We start from the raw sequence: 21549 nt of genomic DNA on the forward strand, positions 1-21549 counted from the left end.
GATCTGGATATGTTTAGTAACGTAATTGTTTTGTGCCTTATCTTTCTGTGTCAGTTAATTCGCTCTGGATACATCCTCTGAATTTTAGTGTATATTACTTAATTGAGTCCTCAAAATGTACAAAGACTAACAATCCAAAGGGAGGGAGGAGTCAAGATGGTCGAGAAACAGCAGGCTGAGATGACATCAGGTAGCAGGAGACGAGCTAAATAGCTTATCAATACATTCCAAACACCTACAAATCCAACAGGAGATCCAAGAGAAAAAGAGCATCAATTTGAGAAACAGAAAATCGACTACTTTCTGAAAGGTAGGACCCACGGAGAAGTGAATCCAAAGCGACGGGAAGAGAGACCCTGGGGGGAGGGTCCGGCTTCTGACAAGCAACAGAGCATAAAACCAGGACTTTTAAAAGCGATGCGCACTGAGGGACGTTGCTCCAGAGGCTAAACCGGGCTGAAGCCCGTGCAGGGACAGCATGCCCCCAGGTCCTGCAGGGTCACAGAAGGCCCGGGGGTGTCTGAGTGTCATAGAACATGCAGGTATTAGAGCAGGGAAGCCAGGAACAGAAAGAGAGCCAAGGAGTGACCTCTCAACTCAGCGTTACCTTGAACCGTATTCCATGGCACAGGATCTGGGGAAATCCCCCCAAAAGAGCTCAGCGATCTAAGGGTTTCGGAGACTCCAGGTGGAGCTGTGTGCCAGAGACAGAGATACTTGGTCACAGCCTGGGTGAGGTCTGAGCACAGCCGGAGGCCAGGGAGAGGGAAATGATGAGTGCTTTTCTCTGAGGGCGCACTGAGGAATGGGTCCCTGAGCTCTCAGCTCCTCCAGGCCAGAGATTGGGAGGCCGCCACTTTCATTACTGATCTCTGGAACTCTACGGAAAAGTGTTCAGGAAACAAAATCTCCTGAAAGCGACCCCAGCGGATTACTTAGCCTGGCCTCTGGAAAGGGTGGTGCAATTCCGCCTGGGGCAAAGAGACCTGCGGATCACTACAACAGGCCCCTCCCTGAGAAGACCAACAAGAAATCCAGTCAAGACCAAGTTCACTTACCAAGGAGAACAGCGGAATACCAGAGGAGGCGTAAGCAAACCATGAATTCATGGCTTACTCCTCATGATACTTTAGTCTTGCAAAGTTAATTTTTTTAAAACTACTTTTTTTATCTTCAGCTAATTTTTTTAACTTTTACCGTTTCTTCTTTTAACGTTTTTTAAACTAGTTTATCTTAACAATACTTTTCATTAAAAAAATTTTTTCGAACCTTCATTATTATTGTTGTAAGTTATCCTTCATTGTATCTAACTTCAGTTTTTGTATACACGTAGGGTTTTTTCTTCTAAAAAATTTGGGGTACAACTTCTTCTAATAGATGAAACTACACCCTAAATCTACCACCGGGCTTGTTCTACTCTCCAGCCTGAGCAATTCTTCTCCACTTTCTTTTTCTTTATTCTCCCAACCAACTTACATCTCAACTCTTTCTTTAGAAATTTAAAAAAAAATCTTTTCATCTTAATAGTAATATTCTGTCCTTTCATTGTGTTTACTCTTATATATGTTTTCCATTCTTTAAAATTTTGGGAGGTAATTTCTTGTAAGAGACAAAAATACACCCAAAATTAAGTGAATGACGCTGTTCTAGTCACCAGTCCAATATGTATATATATATTTCTTTTTTATATTATTTCATTATTTGTATTCTTTTAAAATTTTTTTCCCTGAACTTCCTTTTACCCCCTTTCTCTCCCACCACGATTTGGGGTCTCTTCTGATTTGGCTCAAGCACACTTTCCTGGGGTCTTTGCCACCCTTTTAGTATTTTATTTGCTCCTTCAAATATTCTTATCTGGACAAAGTGACAAGGTGGAAAAACTCACCACAAAAAAAAGAACAAGAGGCAGTACCGAAGGCTAGGGATCTAATCAATATGGACATTGGTAATATGTCAGATCTAGAGTTCAAAATGACGATTCCCAAGGTTCTAGCCACACGCTACAAAGGCATGGAAGATATTAAAGAAACCCTATCTGGAGATATAAAAGCCCTTTCTGGATAAATAAAAGAACCACAGTTTAACCATGTTGAAATAAAAAAAGCTATTAAAGAGGTGCAATCAAAGATGGAGGCTCTTACTGCTAGGATAAATGAGGCAGAAAAAAGAATTAGTGATATAGAAGACCAAATAACAGAGAATAAAGAAGCTGAGCAAAAGAGAGACAAACAACTACAGGACTACTTGGGGAGTATTCCAGAGATAAGTGATACCATAAGACAAAACAACATTAGAATAACTGGGATTCCAGAAGGAGAAGAAGAGAGAGCAGAGCAGAAGGTCTATTGGAGAGAATTATTGGAGAGAATTTCCCTAATATGGCAAAGGGAGCAAGCATCAAAATCCAGGAGGTGTAGAGAACCCCCCTCGAAATCAATAAGAATAGGTCCACAACCCGTCATCTAATAGTAAAATTTACAAGTCTTAGCAACAAAGAGAAAATCCTGACAGCACCCCGGGACAAGAAGTCTGTAACATACAATGGTAAAAATATTAGATTGGCAGCAAACTTATCCAAAGTGACCTGGCAGACCAGCAAGGACTGGCAAGATATATTCAGAGCAATAAACGAGAACAATATGCAGCCAAGAATACTATATCCAGCTAGACTATCATTGAAAATAGAAGGAGAGGTAAAAACATTCCAGGACAAACAAAAACTGAAAGAATTTGCAAACACCAAACCAGCTCTACAAAAAATATTGAAAGTAGTCCTCTAAGCAAAGAGAGAGCCTAAACGTTGTAGATCAGAAAGGAACAGAGACAACATACAGTAACAGTCATCTTACAGGCAATACAAGGGCACTAAATTTATATCTCTCAATAGTTCCCCTGAATGTAAATGGGTTAAATGCCCCAATCAAAAGACACAGGGTATCAGAATGGATAAAAAAACAATACCCAACCATATGCTGCCTACAAGAAACTCATTTTAGACCCTAAGACACATCCAGATTTAAAGTGAGGGTGTGGAAAACAATTTACCATGCTAATGAAAATCAGAAGAAAACTGGAGTGGCAATCCTTCTATCAGATCAATTAGATTTTATGCCAAAGACTATAGTAAAAGAGATGAGGAAGGACACTATATTATACTCAAAGGGTCTCTCCAACAAGAAGATCTAACAATTTTCAATATCTACGCCCCTGACATGGGAGCAGCCAACTATATAAACCAATTAATAACAAAATCAAAGAAACACATCAACAATAATACAAGAAGAGTAGGGGACTTTAACACTCTCCTCACTGAAATGGACAGATCATGCAAGCGAAAGATGAACAAGGAAATAAAGGCCTTAAATGACACACTGGACCATCACAGATGTATTCAGAACATTCCATCCCAAAGCAACAATACGTATTCTTCTCTAATGCACATGGAACATTTTCCAAAATAGATCACATTCTGAGTCATAAATCCGGCCTCAACCGGAATCAAAAGATTGCGATCATCCCCTGCATATTTTCAGACCACAAAGCTCTGAAGCTAGAACTCAATCACAAGAGGAAAGTTGGAAGGAACTCAAATGACAGAGAAAGGAAGCTAAAGAGCATCCTATTAAAGAATGGTTGGGTCAACCAGGAAAATAAAGAAGAATTGAAAAAAAAAATCATGGAAACAAATGACAATGAAAACACAATGGTTCAAAATCTATGGGACACAGCAAAGGCAGTGCTGAGAGGAAAATATATAGCGATACAAGCCGTTCTCAAGAAATAAGAAACGTCTCAAATACACAACCTAACCCTACACCTAAAGGAGCTGGAGAAAGAACACCAAAGAAAACCTAAACTCAGCAGGAGAAGAGAAATCATAAAGATCAGAGCAAAAATTAATGAAATAGAAACAAACAGGGGCGCCTGGGTGAGCTCAGTGAATTGGGCTTCTGCCTTCGGCTCAGGTCATGATCCCAGGGTCCCGGGATCGAGCCCCGAATCGGGCTCTCTGCTCAGTGGGAAGCCTGCTTCCTCCTCCCTCTCTCTGCCTGCCTCTCTGCCTACTGCCTACTTGTGATCTCTCTCTCTGTCAAATAAATACTTAAAATCTTTCAAAACAAACAAACCAACAAATAAACCAAAGAATAGAACAAATCAATGAAACTAGAAGCTGGTTCTCTGAAAGAATTAATAAGATTGATAAACCCCTGGCCACACCTATCAAAGGAAAAGAAAAAGGACCCAAATTAATAAAATCACAAATGAAAGAGGAGAAATCAAACCAACACCAAAGAAATACAAACAATTATAAGAACATACTATGAGCAACTCTTCGCCAACAAATTTGACAATCTGGAAGAAGTGGGTGTACTAGTAGAGACAATATTATCTACCACAAGTGAGCCAGGAAGAAATAGAAAACCTTAACAGGCCCATAACCAGTAGGGAGACTGAAATAGTCATCAAAAATATCCAAACAAATAAAAGCCCAGGGCCAGATTGCTTCCCAGGGGAATTCTTTCAAACATTTAAAGAAGAATTAATTCCTATTGTCCCGAAACTGTTCCAAAAAACTGAAATGGTAGGAAAACTTCCAAACTCGTTTTATGAGGCCTGCATCACCTTGATCCCCAAACCAGACAAGGATCCCATCCAAAAAGAGAATTACAGATCAAGATCCTTGATGAACACAGACGCAAGTATTCTCACCAAAATACTAGCCAATAGGATCCAAGAGTACATTAAAATGATTATTCTCCACCACCAAGTGGGATTTATTCCAGGGCTGCAAGGTTGGTTCAACATCCGCAAATCAATTAATGTGATACAATACATTAAGAAAAGAACAAGAACCACATGATACTCTCAATAGATGCTGAAAAAGCATTGGACAAAGTATAGCATTCCTTCCTGATCAGAACACTTCAAAGTGTAGGGATAGAGGGCACATATCTCAATATTATCAAAGCCATCTATGGAAAACCCACTGCAAATATCATTCTCAATGGAGAAAAACTGAGAGCTTTTCCGCTAAGGTCAGGAACACGGCAGGGATGTCCATTATCACCACTGCTATTCAACATAGTACTAGAAATCCACGCCTCAGCAATCAGACAACAAAAAGATATCAAAAACATCCAAATCAGCAAAAAAAAAAAAAAAGTCAAACTCTCACTCTTTGCAGATGATATGATACTATATGTGGAAACCCCAAAAGACTTCACTCCAAATCTGCTAGAACTTGTACAGGAATTCAGTAAAGTGTCAGGATATAAAACCGATGCACAGAAATCAGTTGCATTGCTTTACACAACAACAAGACAAAAGGACGAAAATTAAGAGTCAACCCCATTTACAACTGCAACAAAAACCACAAGATAATTAGGAATACAACTAAGCAAAGAGGCAAAGAATCTATACTAACAAAACTCTAAAGTACTCATGAAAGAAATTGAGGAAGACACAAAGAAATGGAAAAAGGTTCCATGCACCTGGATTGGAAAAACAAATATTATGAAAATGTCTTTGCTACCTAAAGAAATTCACACATTTAATGCAATCCCTATCAAAATCCCATCCATTTTTTTTCAAAGAAATGGAACAAATAATCCTAAAATTTATATGGAACCAGAAAAAACCTCGAATAGCCAAAGCAATATTGAAAAAGAAAGCCAAAGTTGGTGGCATCACAATTCTGGAATTCAAGCTCTGCTAAAAAGCTGTCATCATCAAGACAGAATGGTACTGGAACAAAAACTGACACATAGATCAATGGACCAGAAGAGAGAACCCAAAAATACACCCTCAACTCTATGGTCAACTAATCTTCAACAAAGCAGGAAAGAACGTCCAATGTCCAAATGACAGTCTCTTCAACAAATGGTGTTGGGAAAATTGGACAGCCACATGCATTAAAATGAAACTGGACCATTTCCTTACACTACACAGGAAAGTAGACTATAAATGGATGAAGGAATCCATCAAAATCCTTGAGGAGAATACAGGCAACAACATCTTCAACCTCAACCACAGCAACTTCTTCCTAGAATCATCATCAAAAGGGAGGAAATCAAAGGCAAAAACAAATTATTGGAACTTCATCAAGACCAAAAGCTTCTGCACAGCAAAGGAAACAGTTAACAAAACCAAAAGACAACTGACAGAATGGGAGAAGATATTTGCAAACGACATACCAGATAAAGGGGTAGGATCCAAAATCTATAAAGAGCTTCGGAAACTCAACACCCAAAGAACAAATAATCCAATCAAGAAATGGCAGAGGACATGAACAGACATTTCTGCAAAGACATCCAGATGGCCAACAGACACATGAAAAATTGCTCCACATCACTCGGCATCAGGGAAATTCAAATCAAAACCACAATGAGATACCACCTCACACTAGTCAGAATGGTAAGATTAACAAGTCAGGAAATGACAGATGCTGGCGAGGATGCATAGAAAAAGGAACACTCTTACACTTTTGGTGGGAATGTAAGCTGGTGCAACCAACTCTGGAAAACAACATGGTGGTTTGTCAAAAAGCTGAAAATAGAGTTACCCTATGACCCAGCAATTGCACTACTGGCTATTTACCCTAATGATACAAACGTAGTGATCTGAAGGGCCACGTGTACCTGAATGTTTATAGCAGCAATGTCCACAATAGCCAAACTACGGAAAGGACCTAGATGTCCATCAAAAATGAGTGGATAAAGAAGATGTGGTATATATATATACAGTGGAATACTATGAAGCCATCAAAAGAAATATCTTGCCATTTGCGACGACGTGCATGGAACTAGAGGGAATTATCCTTATCGAAAGAAGTCGACCGGATAAAGACAACTATCATAGGGTCTCCCTGATATGAGGAAGTGGAGATGCAACGTGGGGGGTTGTGGGGTAGGAAAAGAATAAATGAAACAAGATGTCACAAAATAAACTGAGGGATGCTGGGGGGAAGGTTGTAGGGAGAGGATGGTGGGGTTATGGACACTGGGGAGGGTATGAGCTATGGTGAGTGCTGTGAAGTGTGTAAGCCTGGTGAATAACAGACCTGTACCCCTGGGGCTAAGAATACATCATAGGTTTATAAGAAAATTAAAAAATTAAGAACAAATCCAAAGGGAACTTTTCAGGAGCCAATAGTATGTAGTGTCTGAACTTACCTGTACTTCTCCATTTCTTCTTCAGTTACTTTCAGATATTTATTGGCGGCTAACAGCTCATTCTTAGTTGCATTCAATTCATACAGTTTCTCTTCTAGCTTCCTAAGATGGGAGAGATATATACATTGTCCAGTAGCCACGGTAATGAATTTTTGCCATTTATTCTTCTAGCACACCTGATGGCCTATGTTGGAATGTCCTTGCCAAAAGCACAGACTGACAACACAACAGGAAAATGAATGAAGGCCCCATTTAGGGTTGAAGAAACATCGAACTTTTGCTGCTGGCCAAGCTCCCTGCAATCGGGGCTGTCTTTTTACTTGTCTACTTTAACTCATTCACCATGTCACCAAATAATATTGCACTCTGTGCCCTCTTGGAATTCATCTTTGGTTTGAGATGGTGAAGGCTCATTTCAATTCAAAGTGAAAAGCCAAGCCTGACGAGCTACACTTATTAGGATGAATAGGGGCCCATCATTAGTCTCTGTGGGGAGCCCTGATCCTCAGACCAAGGCTGTGCCCCCACATTCAGCCCAAAGGAACTTCCAGAATATGGCTTCACTGGTATGGAAACTCACTCCCACACATCTCTAGGCTTTAGAAGTACAACCCCTGGCTCCTCGTGAAAGATCCTGGTATAGGAAAAGGCCAATCTTAGTGCCGAAAATATGTCCTCAAATAATCCATGTGAACTGTCACATACTCAGGGTGTTATCTCAGTGGAACATAGTTCAGATGTAAATCTGTCAACTCCAGTTACTCTAACTTTATTTTAAAAAAAGATTTTATTTATTTATTTGAGAGAGAGAGATCTGAAGTATGCAGAGAGGTAGGCAGAGTGTGTGTGTGGGGGGGGAAGCTGGCTGTCCACTGAGCAGAGAACCCAATGCTGGGCTCCATCCCAGGGGGACCATGAACTCAGCCGAAAGCAGAGGCTCTAACCTACTGAACCACCCAGGCGCCCCAAGTCAACCTTCTTGACCAAAACCAGCTTCATGGATGGTGAAGGCAGCAAACGGTGATGCTTAGAAAGTTTGGTCTGCTGGGCTGCCCTCAACTCTTTTGTTCATGGTGTTCATTCACAAGGTTTCAACAGGACACTTGTCAAGAATCTCATGCAGAAAGACTTAGGGACAGACAAAAGCTCTAGAAAGAGAAGGACAGGAGCATCTGCTTCTGGTCTCTCAACCATCCTTCAGCAAATGTCTTCTGGAGCGGCAGTCAGTGTGTGGCTCAGGGATATGGTGTTGAAGAGAGAAAGGTGGTCAGGACATTGGGCCTGCCCCAAGAAGGTCCTGAAGTATGTAAATTAAAAGTAAGACTCCTTTCTTTGCCTGAATTGTGTTCTAACAGCAGAAATAAAAGTAATGAAATATTATTATTATTAAAATTAATATTATTTCAAAGATTGATTTGAGAGAAGGAAAGAGTGAGGGGAGTGGGTCTTTACCAATGAACAGAACCCAAGTGCCTGTGAGAGAGCTTGGCCCCCACCCCCAATGTGGGAAGGAATAACACAAAGCTGAGTCTCCAGGGTAGACAGGGAACAGTTTTGCTTTTCCACATGAATGAGGGACTCCAACGTCCTTATCTCTCCTGAGAAATAAAAGGACACACTGGACAAGAGAGCAAACTTGTGAGTGAATGCACCCAATTTCTAAAGAGCACATGAAGAAACATCATAATCAGATGGAGAAGAAGGAAGCCTAGGAGAAAGCCAGCCTGGCAGTGGGAGCCAGTTTCCGGAGGACACATCAGTGAATTCTAGAACAGGCAAGTGAATACAAAGTAAATGAACAAGCAACCTTTTGGGGACAGGTTGGAATGCAACAAGTGAAGCTCTCATCCGCCAGCAAAGGTGAGACTTAGTGAAACTGCAGGATTTGGTTGGGATCCAAGAGACATACACCTAGAAAATCGTGTGGAGGGGCACCAGGATGGCTCAGTAATTATCTGCTTAAAAGTATTTGGTACAGGTCATGATCCCAGGGTCCTGCAATAGAGCCCCACACTGGACTCCCTGTTCGGCGGGAAGCCTGCTTCTCCCTCTCACACTCCCCCTGCTTGAGTTCTCTCGCGGTGTCTCTTTCTGTCAAATAGATAAATAAAATCTCTTAGAAAGAAAGAAAGAAAGAACGAAAGAAGAAAGAAAGAAAGAAAGAAAGAAAGAAAGAAAGAAAGAAAGAAAGAAAGAAAGAAAGAGATAGAAAAAAAAAAAAAAGAAAATCAGGTGGTCAGGAAATACCCTGGCCTTCTAAGGTATTGGGCTGCAGTGAATGATCTCAGTTGTACACCAGATAAAGGGACCCAGTATTGCTGGAGCCCCAGCACACTTTCCACAAAGAAACTTTCCCTGTTTCTGCAGGAAGAGAATTCCATTTTTCTCTCCATGTTCTGGACCCAAGTCTCATACTGAACAAGAAATGGACCTAATGCAGGAGTGGTCAGAGCATGTGATGAGAGTTAAAATGAAAGGGAAATGTAGACTGATCCAGAGGGGATCCACGTAATAAAGTGATTAATGCTGGTACCTTCCCCCTTCTTCCCCAATGAATCACACAATAACATGTGGCAAGTCATTAGAACAGAAAGGAAAATTCAGGTTACACAAATCAAGACAGGAATGGCAGCCCAATTCTACAGAATGCATTTGGCAAAAGTACACAAAGATCCAATTCCAGAAGATCCAAATAGTTGCCGCCACGAAAATTCATACAACAATATCTGTGACAACACAGCAATAGCTTACTCTTCTGCAGTCAGTTTTCGGTTTTCAGAGAACTCCACCACCATATCCAATTTTTTCTTTAGCAGGTTCAATTCTGCTTCTTTTGAACACTGGTCTTCCAGGAATGTTTTCCTTTCTGTAAAGGATGAGTTTAATTTTCTATGTTTGTGCCATGACCTGAGAACTTGGTTTCAATGGGGAAAGGAGAAGGGCAACGCTGTGAAGGCAGAAAGGCATTCTCTCCCTGCCCGATGCAAACTCATTGCCACCATATGGAGATTTCATCCCCCAAAACAAGGTACCTTTCAGTTCTTGGTTTTTTGATGTCAAGGCTCTCAACTCTTGATCCGCCAGTGCATCTTGGGCCTTTAAGACAGATTTGAGAAAAGACATATGAGGGCACCTAACAGGACAGGATCATGGAGGGCAACAAAGAAAGCCCTTGAGGCATAAATGGAATAAGGGACAAGTAACGAAACTAGTTCATGTCAAAAAACGCACAAATGGCTTTCTTAGAGGAACTGATATAAAATAATATTCTACTATACATATTGGGCTTGCTATCATCCTTCACTGCTCACGTATTTTGTGGGATTTTCTATGTAACTTGGAGGGCAGCACTGAAAGATGTGATGATTACCCAGCTGTGAAAAAAACCATACTTCCTAGGCCTTGAAATTGCAAATATCATCGGGGTGGTCCTAAGTGAAATCACAGTTCACGGTTCAGTAGAGGTTTCTGTTCCCAGATGCCCACGCTCTACTGCGCAAACAGCACAGGAGTACACTGCACTCACCTCACCCAAATAAACCAAAAGCCTCCCAAGCCACATTATAGTACAACTAACACCTAACTTTTACCACATCCACATTCTTAATATTCTTTTCTCTCTGAGCTTGTAAGAGAGCCTGTTTACAATGAAGGGAGTCCTTCAAATTTTCATTAATCTCTTCCACCTTTTTGATGTTCTCCTTCAAGAAAACATATTGAATGAGTAACAGTGATTCATTCCTTGGGGCACCTGGGTTGCACCTGGGTGGCCCAGTCTGTGGAGTGTCTGACTCCTGCTTTCGTTTGCCTCAAGTCCTGATCTCAGGGTCATGGGATTGATCCCCGCATCAGGCGAAACACTCGGCACAGTGTCAGCTTGGCATTCTCTTTCTGTCTCCTTTAGACCCTCTCGCCTCACTCTTTCCTTCTCTCAAATCAATCTTTGAAATAATAATAATTTTAATAATAATAATAATATTTTATTACTTTTATTTCTGCTGTTAGAACACAATTCAGGCAAAGAAAGGAGTCTTACTTTTAATTTACGTACTCCAGCAAGGGAATGCTTATGTTCTCTCTTTGTTTCCGCTTGCTTCTTTGCTTCCCTGGCCTACAAAAAATATGAAAAAGAATCAGAAGTCCAAAATAGCATGTTAAAGAAACCTATATCTGTGCCTCTCCTTTTGTGACAAAGAAAGAGGCAGTACTCTACATTTGTGAAGCTTCTCTTACTCAAGGACCATTTCTGGGTTGCATGATATAGATCGATAGAATGAACTACCAGAGGGTAAGTAACCAATATGAAATCACAAAAAAATATTTGAAAGGGTACACATACCTTCTCCTCCCAACTCGCTATGTTTTTTTCAAGATCCCTGTTTTCGTTTTTAAGGTTATTAATCTTCATCTTGATTTGGTCTAAAGTAACTGAAAGGAGAAAAAAGAATTTTAAGATAATTAGCAAAAACAGCGACATTGAATAATCCCAATATATTAGCACCAGAGTACATTCTCTGACACTTGGGTGTCACTAACTTGCTAGCATTCCATTGTGCCTGAAGGAAGCATGTTGTAGCAGCATTTGAAACCTAAGACATTCTATATCAGTGAGATTCCTACTTAAAATGTTTTTCAAACATAAAAAAAGAAACAATCGAAAGCTTTCTCATTTTTCTCCCACCTGTAAGCACCATTCTTGGAAAATTCAAACCTTGCATATGCTAATGTCATCGCCAGAGATGTGACCGAAAAATCAAGCATCCTAGCAACTAACATCTCTCTCCTCCAGTGATTCAGATACAAAAGCAGGTCCCTGCAAACAACACATAATGAGCAAAACTATACATTGTTTCTGCTCAGTGGATCGTCTACCTCCAGGTCCTACTTGGAATTCCACACAAGGAAAGCTCAAGATGTCAGGTGAGTGACAACTCACAGGCCTTCGGAAACTTTCTGCTGCTCCCAGATCGCCTTTCATGAACCCCAGGCTGGGGGCTCTGGAGGACCAGTTCTCTGCTATAAACACATTTGGGTACAATCTCCACGTTACAGAGAGTCTTTGGAGGCCCTGTTTAATGCACAAGCCTGAGAAGACAAGCTTTTTTCATCACAACAGGAGAATGTTACCCTGCACCCTTAAAGGGAAACAACACTCATGAGGAGACTGATGGCAGCTGCATAACACTTGTAAGGTCTAGAACACAGACTCCTCTAAGAGCCACTTAATTTTCTCATCGTGGGGCACCTGGGTGGCTCAGTTGGTTAAGGGTCTGCCTTCTGCTGGGATCAGGATCCTGGGTCCTGGGATCACATCCCACATCCAACTCTCTGCTCAGCAAGGACCTGCTTCTCCCTCTCTGTCTGCCTCCCACTCTGCCAGCTTGTGCTCTCTCTCTATATATATATCTACTGAATAAACAGAATCTCTTAAAAAATAATTCTCTCATCTTGCCTCAAAGTGCAAACTTCTCTTCTCCTGACCCACCGTGAGCGCTCTCCTGCTCTGAGACCTCTCTTCTCACCAGAACCACTTCCACACTCACAACAACGAACAACGACATTCAATGGCTTCCTAAGTGCCAGGTGGCCACCCAGGCCGTCAACAGCCAGCACCATGGAATCACCACAATCCATGATCCCCACACACTATTCATTATCCCCGCTGGCACAGGCTTTATTCCATTCATTCTCCCCTGGCAGGCAACGACCCCTCCACTTCAGACTTAAAACCACAGTTTACTTCTCTCCTGTAACACACGCTCTGCATGGCAATATCTGCCTTCTTCCCTATGTGTAGCCATTTTGCTAGACTCAGAGAGTTTTCTCCTTTTGACATTTCACCAAGAGCCAGCTCATGGTGAAGTACTCACTCCAGACCTCACGCTGTCATCATCACTTGCCTCCTAAACATGTCTCTGCAAAATTACACCTTGTATTCTCCCTAGTCCCACGAAGAGTTCCTTCTCCTGGTCTCTTAGAGATGGCAACTCCCTCCACACTGTCACTTAGACTCCACATGGGGAAGAGAAGTATTTTCAAGTCTTAAGTCAGTGAGACATCAGAAGTCACCATATTTATCCCTCATCAAATTAAAAACACATCAAATACGGGTACTGAGAAATTTTGGCAAAGAAAACTGAAGCCCCAAATCTTACCTTCGTATTGTCGAGGCTTTATCTAAGAGAGGAAGAAACAAAGATAAGCTCGATGACAAAACATATTATGAGTAATAATCTATAGTACAGATATTACCACAATTATAATCCAAAGATATTACAACAATCACTTTGCTTAGCAGCATGAATTCACAGGATTAAAAAGGAAGATAAAATTAGAATTTTTCATGAAGTCATCATTGTTTACAATCAATTTATGATAAAGAGCACAACTTGTGTTTAACTTATTTTTGCCCCCAAATTCTATTCACATAGTAGTCAATGAATGTTCAACCTCTTCAATTTTGACAAGGGATCATGCAGACATTGAAAAGATATCCTTTAATTCATTATTTCCCTAGCTATTTTTTATGTTAGTCACCACACAGTCTGTCATTAGTTTTTGTTTTCTTGTTTTTTTTAATTTATTTTTTATTTATTTTCAGCCTAACAGTATTCTTTGTTTTTGTACCACACCCACTGCTCCATGCAATCCATGCCCTCTCTAATACCACCACCCCAACTTCCCAACCCCAAGACTTAAAACCCCTGAGATTGTTTTTCAGAGTCCATAATCTATCATAGTTCACCTCCCCTTCCAATTTCCCCCAACTCCCTTCTCCTAACTCCCCATGTCCACCATGCTCCACCAATAAGTGAAACCATATGATAACTGACTCTGTTTGTTGCCTTATTTCACTCAGCATAATCTCCTCCAGTCCCATCCATGTTGCTAAAAAACCTGGGTATTCGGGGGTGCCTGGGTGGCTCAGTGGGTTAAGCCGCTGCCTTCGGCTCAGGTCATGATCTCAGGGTCCTGGGATCAAGTCCCGCATAGGGCTCTCTGCTCGGCAGGGTGCCTGCTTCCTCCTCTTTCTCTCTGCCTGCCTCTCTGCCTATTTGTGATCTCTCTCTGTCAAATACATAAATAATAAAAATCTTTAAAAAAATTAAAAAAAAAAGCTGGGTATTCGTCCGTTCTGATTGAGGCATAATACTCCATAGTGTATATGGACCACATCTTCCTTATCCATTCGTCCGTTGAAGGGCATCTTGGTTCTTTCCACAGTTTGGCAACTGTGGCCATTGCTGCTATAAACACTGGGGTACAGATGGCCCTTCTTATCACTACATCTGTATCTTTGGGGTAAATATCCAGTAGTGCAATGGCAGGTCATAGAGAAGCTCTATTTTTAATTTCTTAAGGAATGTCCACACTGTTCTCTAATGAGGCTGCACCAACTTGCATTCCCACCAACAATGGAAGAGGGTTCCCCTTTCTCCACATCCCCTCCAACACATATTGTTTCCCGTTTGGTTAATTTTGGCCATATCTCAATGTAGTTTGAATTTGACTCTCCCTGAGGGCTAGTGATGATGAACATTTTTTCATGTGTCTGATAGCCATTTGTATGACTTCATTGGAGAAGTGTATGTTCATACCTTCTGCCCATTTTTTGATATGATTATCTATTTGGTGTGTGTTGAGTTTGAGGTGCTCTTTGTAGATCCTGGATATCAACCTTTTGTCTGTACTGTCATTTGCAAATATCTTCTCCAATTCCGTGTGTTGTCTCTGTGTTTTATTGACTGCTTCCTTTGCTCTGCAGAAGCTTTTGATTTTGCTGAAGTCCCAAGTTTATTTTGGCTTTTGTTTCCTTTCCTTTGGGGACATATCTTGAAAGGAGTTGCTGTGGCTGATATCGAAGAGATTACTGCCTATGTTCTCTTCTAGGATTCGGATGGATTCCTGTCTCACGTTGAGGTCATTTATCCATTTTGAGTTTTTATTTGTGTATGGTATAAGAGAATGGTCGAGTTTCATTCTTCTACATATAGCTGCCCAGTTTTCCCAGCACCATTTATGGAAGAGACTGTTTTTTTTTTTTCCACCGTATATTTTTTCCTGCTTTGTCAAAGATTATTTGCCCATAGAGTTGAGGGTCAATATCGGGGCTCTCTACTCTGTTCCACTGGTCTATGTGTCTGTTTGTATGCCAGTACCATGCTGTCTTGGTGATCAGAGCTTTGTAGTAAAGCTTGAAATCAGGTAACGTGATGCCCCGCATTTTATTTTTGTTTTTCAACATTTCCTTAGCGATTCAGGGTCTCTTCTGATTCCATAGAAATTTTTGGATAATTTGCTCCAGGTATTTGAAGAATACTGGTGAAATTTTGATTGGAATGGCATTAAAAGTATAGATTGCTCTAGGCAGTATAGACATTTTAACAATGTTTATTCTTCTGATCCTAGAGCATGGCATGGTCTTCCATCTTTGTGTGTCTTCTTCAATTTCTTTCTTGAGTGTTCTGTAGTTCTCGAGTACAGATCCTTTACCTCTTTGATTACGTTTATTCCCAGGTATCTTATGGTTCTTGGTGATATTGTAGGTAGAATCAGTTCTCTAATTTCCCTTTCTGTATTTTCATTGTTAGTGTATAAGAAATCCACTGATTTCTGTACATTGACTTTGTATCCTGCCACATTAATGAATGGCTGTGTGAGTTCTAGTAGTTTGGGGGTGGGGTCTTTTGGGTTTTCCGTATAAAGAATCATGTCATCCGCAAAGAGAGAGAGTTTTACTTCTTCATTGCCAAATTGGATACCTTTTATTTCTCTTTGTTGTCTGATTACTGTTGCTATGACTTCTAATACTATGTTGAACAAGAGTGGTGATAGTGGGCAACCTTGTCGTGTTCCTGATCTCAACGGGAAGGCTGCAAGCTTTTTCCCATTGAGGATGATATTTGCTGTGGGTCTTTCATAGATAGATTTGATGAAGTTCAGGAATGTTCCCTCTATCCCTATACTTTGAAGCGTTTTAATGCATCGGATGCTAGATTTTGTCAAATGCTTTCTCTGCATCGATTGAGAGGACCATGTGGTTCTTCTCTCTTCTCATACTAATTTGTTCTATCACATTGATTGATTTGCAAATGTTGAATCATCCTTGTAGCTAAGGGATGAATCCCACCTGGTCATAGTGGATAATCTTTTTAATAAGCTGTTGGATCCTGTTTGCTAAGATCTTGCTGAGAATCTTAGCATCCATATTCCTCAGTGATATTGATCTGAAATTCTCCTTTCTGGTAGCGTCTTTGCCTGGTTTGGGAAGCAGGGGAATGCTGGCTTCATGGAAAGAATCTGGAAGTTTTCCTTCTGCTTCAATTGTTTGAAAAAGTTTCAGGAGAATAGGTGTTATTTCTTCTTGGAAAGTTTGGTAGAATTCCCCTGGGAATCCGTCAGGACCTGGACTCTTGTTTTTGGGAGATTTTTGATCACTGCTCCAATCTCATTACTAGACATTGGTCTATTCCGGTTGTTGAATTCTTCCTGGTTCAATTTTGGGAGTTTATAGTTTTCTAGGAATGCATCCATTTCATCTAGGTTGCTAAGCTTATTGGCATATAAACTGTTGATAATAACTTCTGATGATTGTTTCTACTGCCTTGGTGTTTATTGTGATCTCTCCCTTTTCATTCATAATTTTATGAATTTCGCCTTTCTCTCTTTTCTTTTGGGTTAGTGTGACCAATGGTTTATCGATCTTATTGATTCTTCCAAAAACCAGCTTCTAGTTTCATTGATACATTCTACTGTATCTCTGGTTTCTACCTCATTGATCTCAGCTCTAATCTTGATGGTTTCCGTTCTTATGTGTGGAGTTGGTTTGATTTGTTGTTGATTCTTCAGTTCTTTAAGGTGTAGAGACAGCTGCTGTGTTCTGGAATTTTCAATTTTTTTGATGGAGACTTGGGTGGCTATGTATTTCCCCATTAGGGCCACCTTTGCTGTATCCCATAGGTTTTGGACCGAAGTGTCTTCATTCTCGTTCGTTTCCATGAATTGTTTCAGTTCTTCTTTGATCTCCTGGTTGATCCAAGCATTCTTAAGCAGGGTGGTCTTTAGCTTCCAGTTATTTGAGTTCCTTCGGAACTTTTCCTTGTGATTTAGCTCCAGTTTCAAAGCATTGTGATCTGAGAATATGCAGGGAATCATCTAAGTCTTTTGGTATCAGTTGAGTCCTGATTTGTGACCCAGTATGTGTTTTATTCTTGAGAAGGTTCCACGTGCACTTGAGGAGAATGAGTATTCTGTTGTTTTAGGGTGGAATGTTCTGTATATATCTATGAGGTCCATCTGGTCCAATGTGTCATTCAATGCTCTTGTTTCTTTATTGATTTTCTGTTTCGATGATCTGTCTATTTCTGAGAGAGGCGGGTTAAGATCTCCTACTATTAATGTATTCATATCAATATGACTCTTTATCTTGATTAACAGTTTTCTTGTGTAATTGGCTGCTCCCATATTGGGGGCATAGATATTTACAATTGTTAGATCATCTTGGTGGTTAGTTCCTTTAAGGATTATGTAGTGTCCTTATGTATCTCTGACTACAGTCTTTAGTTTAAAATCTCATTTATCTGATATGAGAATTGCTACCCATCCTTCTTTTGAGGCCCATTGGCATGAAAGATGCTTCTCCATCCCTTCACTTTCAGACTGGGTGCATCTTTAGGTTCAAAATGGGTCTCTGGTAGACAACATATGGATGGGTCCTATCGTTTTATCTAATCTGCAACCCTTTGCCATTTTATGGGAGCATTTAGGCCATTTTCATTGAGAGTGATATTGATAGATATGTTTTCATTGACATCGTGCTACCTTTTAAGGCTTTCTTCCTGTAGATTGTCTCTATATTTCTGTTCAATACTATTCTTAGGAATTTTCCTCTTTTATAGAACTCCCCCCTTAAGATTTCCTGCAGCGTTGGCTTGGTGGTTGCATAATCTTTTAAGCCTTGCCGGTTTTGAAATCTCTTTATCTCTCCATCCATTTTGAATGTCAGTCTTGCTGGATAAAGTATTCTTGGCTGCATATTATTCTCATTTAGTGCCCTGAATATCTTGCCAGCCCTTTATGGCTTGCCAGGTCTCTGTGGACAGGTCTAATACTATTTTCATGGGCTTTCCTCTGTAAGTAAGGAGCCTCTTAGTGCTAGCGGCATTCAAGAGATTATACCTACAATTATGATTCCTGAATTTGACTATCAGGTGTCTTGATGTTTTTCTGGAATCTATAATCTTGGGTAGAGAACATTTGGCCTCTAGTACATGAATGCTGGTTCCATTCACTAGATTGGGAAATTTTCATGAAGGACTTGTTCCACTATATCTTCTAGACTTCTTTCTTTCTCCTCCCCTTCAGGAATTCCAATAATTCTGACGTTGGAACGTTTCATGGCATCATTTATTTCCCTGATTCTGTTTTTGTGGTTTCTAATCTGTTTGTTCCAGGCTTCCTCTTGATCTTTCTATCTGTTTGTTTTCCAGATCACTAATTCTATCTTCTTTCTCAGTTACCCTAGGTTTTAGAAAATTTAGATTAGATTGGAACTCACTGAGAGCATTGTGAACATCAGCCCTGGTAACTTTTAACTCTGCCCTAACATTGTGACCATCCTGTCTGGTCCCTTTCAGCATGGCCATAATCAATTCCGTTTGGTCATCTATGGCTTTCTCCAACCTATCTATTGCCTGGATAAATGTTAACCTGAATTCTCTTTTCGACATATTGTCTATGTTGATAGCCCTTAGCTCTGTTGTGGAAGGTCCATCCTCTGTATTTTTCTCTGTTGGGATTCCTCCTCCTAGTAATTTTGGTGAGAGATGACTGAACAGATGTAGCTGGGTATATCGACCGTGGTGCAGTCAGTGTGCACTCTGTAACACTTCTGAGCAATCAGGATTCCCCACCAAATTGAGAGAAAAAAGACAAGACAAAGAAAAAAATAGGAGATAGAGAGAGACAGGAAAGAAAGGGAAGATGAAAGAGAAGGTTCAGCCCAAATGCGCCCCAAGGAAAGATTTATGAGGTATACAAACAAAAGACAAAAAAAAAAGACTGATAAAAGTATATAACAAGAGAAAAATATGTAAATATATGCAAATACAGGAATAACCTTGTTGAAAAGAACCCCAAGTGTAAGATTTATATACTATCAGGACAAACACAAAAACACAGAAACACTGGTGGAAGAAAAAAATGGGAGAGTGGTTATAAATTCTCTGTGTGGGCAAGGAAGGTTGTTTTGATCCTTGCTGGATGTAATTGATATCTTTGTTAAAGGACTCAACTTTCCTAGGATAAAGGGATTAAAAATGGTTTACCTCTAGGGGTAGTATTGATTGGGGAATGGGGATTTCTTTGAAGTTTAACTCTATATGAATATTAGAAAATAAAAATAAAAAAGGAATAAACTCAGCTAAACTAAAAATTTTAAAAATTCAAAAAATAGAAGTGCAAAAGAGAAACACAGGTGTATGCAACAAAAAGTTTAGGTTGGAAATTTGTTATGGAATTTCATGTGCTGGACAGCTCTCTGTGATCGTAAATCACTTAAACAATTATCTATATACAAAAAATGAGCCAGAATAGTGGGAACAAATTAAAAATAAAAGTTGTCCTATGAAGTAGTGGTGGTGGTTCTCTTGTAGTCTTTTTTTTTTTTTTTTCCTTTCCTGGTTGGTTTTCTTGGGGAGGTGCCTGCCATGTTGGTTTTCAGTCAGTAATATTCCCTGAGTTAAGTCCTCCAGTCCCCGTCTAGGGGGTGGGCTCTGAGGAAACCGGTTTTTTCAGACTTTTGTTCTCTGGAGCTTTTTATGTTTCTTCACCTTTTACCCCCCTCTCAACTTAACCTCTTTTGAATGGTTTTTGTAGGTTTAGAGGAAAGCAAACTGTACCCTGACCTCCCTCTGAGAGAGAAGCCTCAGTCTGTTCTGTGGGTGTTGCAGAACACATATAAACTTCCCCTTGGCTGCTGGCAGAGTAGGTTCTGAGTCACGGTTCCTGGGGACGCAGGATCTTCTGCTTGTACCCAAAAGCATGGCAGCGGCGTCTGTCTGGGATCTCCAGACTGCCAGAGAGGTCCTAAGCATGGATCGCACACTGAGATTTTCCTGCTGGTCCAGGCTGGGAGTGCCTAGTCTTTCTAGGTCTAAGAGCACCTGGCTTGCATGCACCTCTTTTGGGGGAGGCTGTGGGTCGCTTGCACGTCTCAGGCTCTGAGAAAGGGTGCAGGTCCAAAAGCACCAGGCTGGGCCTTGGAGCACCTCTCTCCTGGGAGAGTTTGGGGTGCCTTTGTTAGGCTCTGAAACAATGGCGCATATCAAAGAGCCCTGACTGGGCCTTTGTACCTCTCTCAGGGGAGGATGAGGGACATGCACATTAGAGGCTCTGTAGCAGGGCTCACACATTCTGCCATCCTGTGTGGCTCCCATCCCCTTACAGGAGCCAGAACCCACGCAATCTCGGGTTTGCTGGCGGCTCTGGGATCAAGATCTGGTTTCTTTGTCACACTCTCTCTGGCTCAGATGCAGGGGAGGCTGTCCTGGGACCGAGGACTTAAGCCCCTGTCCCTAGTTGCCCCAATTCCAACAATTTACCCCCCACATTCCTTTGCTCTTTTGAAGTGCTTTCAACCAGTCTCCAAGTTAATGCTGGTCCCCAGACACTGGGCACGCTCGCTTGTATTAGGGTATTACTTTCCAACTGGTCAATTCTGGTGGCTCCCTCCCCCTTTTGTTTATCTTGCAATATCAGTCCGCCTTTCCCACTCCGCTTTACCTGCCCATTGGTGTCTTCTGCCCCTGTTGAGATCCAGATGTGTAAAATTCTGATCTAATGCTGATTTCATAGGTGATCAGAGTTCTTTGGTAGGTAATCAGCTCGCTTTAGAGTACAGGTTGAAAAGGTGCCTCTTCCTACTTTCCCACGCCATCTTGTCCCTTCTGTCATTACTTTTTGATGTAGTGTTCCAGGATACACTGTTTGTGTATAACACCCAGTGCTCCATGAAATAGGTAACCTCCTTATTACCCATCACCAGGCTCCTCATACCAATCTCCTCTAAAATCCTCAGTTTGCTTCCCAGAGTCCATAGTCTCTCATGGTTCATCTCCCCCTCTGACTCTTACCCCCCGATTCATTTTTCCCTTCCTTCTCCAAATATTCCCTATGCTATTCCTTATGTTCCACAAATAAGTGAAACCAAAGGATAATTGACTTTCTCCACTGGACTTTTTTCACTTAGTCTATTTCCCTCACATTTTTGCAACCTAGTATCTGCACTGAAGTACAGAATTTGGCACTATTTTAAAATACTGAAAGAAAGAAAATGGAAGGAAGGAGGAAAGAATGCAGGCAGGCAGGCAAGGGAGCA

This window comes from Mustela nivalis (genome assembly GCF_964662115.1).
Source record: "Mustela nivalis genome assembly, chromosome: 19".
Taxonomy (NCBI): domain Eukaryota; kingdom Metazoa; phylum Chordata; class Mammalia; order Carnivora; family Mustelidae; genus Mustela; species Mustela nivalis.